A 1604-nucleotide genomic window follows, 5' to 3' on the forward strand; every position below is an offset into this window, starting at 1 on the left:
TCCTCTGTGGCTATGTCACTGGCTCTGAGCCCAAGAGTGCCCAGGTCTTGCCACACTGCTGACCAACCAGGTCTCCACTTGGGTTCGCAGGAGTCCATTGAATGTTGTAGGACTTAGCTTGCAGCTTCATTGCTGTTTTTCCCTCCCTTTCCCTTATCAATGATGAACATGGTCACCAATCAGAGCATGTATTCTCATTGAGTCATAGTCTTAGAAAGAAGTTTGCCCTGAAGGGACCTGACCACTTGCCTTGATGTCTCCTAGGAGAGCAACTTGCTTGTTCTCGTAGTAATCAGTCGGACTGCCTATATTGTTTTTTATTTTTCCCGTCTTTCTTTCAAGAAGTATATTCTGTTCTTCTAGCCACTCTAGGTTGGTCTGCTTATCCTTTCTAGTGGAGATTTCCCACCTCAGATGATTCTCAATGCTGTTCAGAATTCCACTACTGTTCTTATGTAATGCAGAAGCTCAGCAGGAAGCCTCCTTCACTGGGCACATTGTAGCCCCATTTTAGGTATTCCAATCAGTTATAGGCAGAAGATGGACTTACAAGCTTTCTATGATGATATTTCTGGCTATTCCTTTCTCTCCCCCTCAAGTGTGTATTTTATAATGGTATGCCAGGGAAACCAAGATTCAAAAGACAGCCAAGCACCAAGCATCTTAACATTACCCACCCCCACCCCTTTCCCCATTTGATCATGTCTCAATCTCTGTATCTCAGAGCCCTGTTGTTCCAAGGTTGTGCATACATCATTATTTATCTCTGTCCCACTTCAGCTTCACATTCATCCTATAGTATTTTGTTTCATTGCAATGATTACAATCCCCTCCATGCACCATCAAACAACCAAAAGATACACCCCACAAGCCCACCCCCCTGGCTATCAGCAAACAGCCCCTCTTCCTCTCTGAGTTCTGTGTCCCCAGCCACTCCATCTGTCCATGTCATTGTCTCTGTCTCCATGCCAGGCTTCTCTGCTTCTCTGGGTAAGGTCATGCTCTCTGCTCTTCTCACCCGATGGTCCCATGGACCTCTGCTCCTGGGCTGCAAAATTAATCACTTCCCTTCTTTTGTGAAAAAAAATCTACCTCTACATTTCAGACCCTCACAGTTGGTCCTGATGGCAATTATTCACTGTTGTACCATAAGAGTCTTATACCCATTTCTTTTTGCCAGCCAGGTCCAAACAGATTGGAAATCATTCAGTGGAGGTTCTACCTGCCCTTGCCCATCTGGAACTAGGCTCCCTCTTGAAAGCTTGTAAGCTACTCACTTCTTGCCTTTATAGACCACCCTGCCCTCCCATTTTGGGTCTAGGTGATTTTGAGCCCCCTTTAAGGTATTCCAATCAGTTATAGGCTGAAGACAGGCTTACAAGCTTTCTATTGTGATGTTCCTGGTTATTCTTTCCCCCCTTCTCCCCAAGTGTATATTTCACAATGGCAGGCAAGGGAAACCAATATTCAAAAGAGAGCCAAGCATCCTAACATTATTCCCCTCTTTTACACTTTCAGACCATGCTTCAATCCCTGTATCCCGAAGACCTGTTATTCCAAGGTTGTGCATATATCATCATTTACCTCTGTCCCACTTAGCCCAT

Source organism: Chrysochloris asiatica, unplaced genomic scaffold, assembly GCF_000296735.1.
Source record: "Chrysochloris asiatica unplaced genomic scaffold, ChrAsi1.0 scaffold00027, whole genome shotgun sequence".
Lineage (NCBI taxonomy): Eukaryota > Metazoa > Chordata > Mammalia > Afrosoricida > Chrysochloridae > Chrysochloris > Chrysochloris asiatica.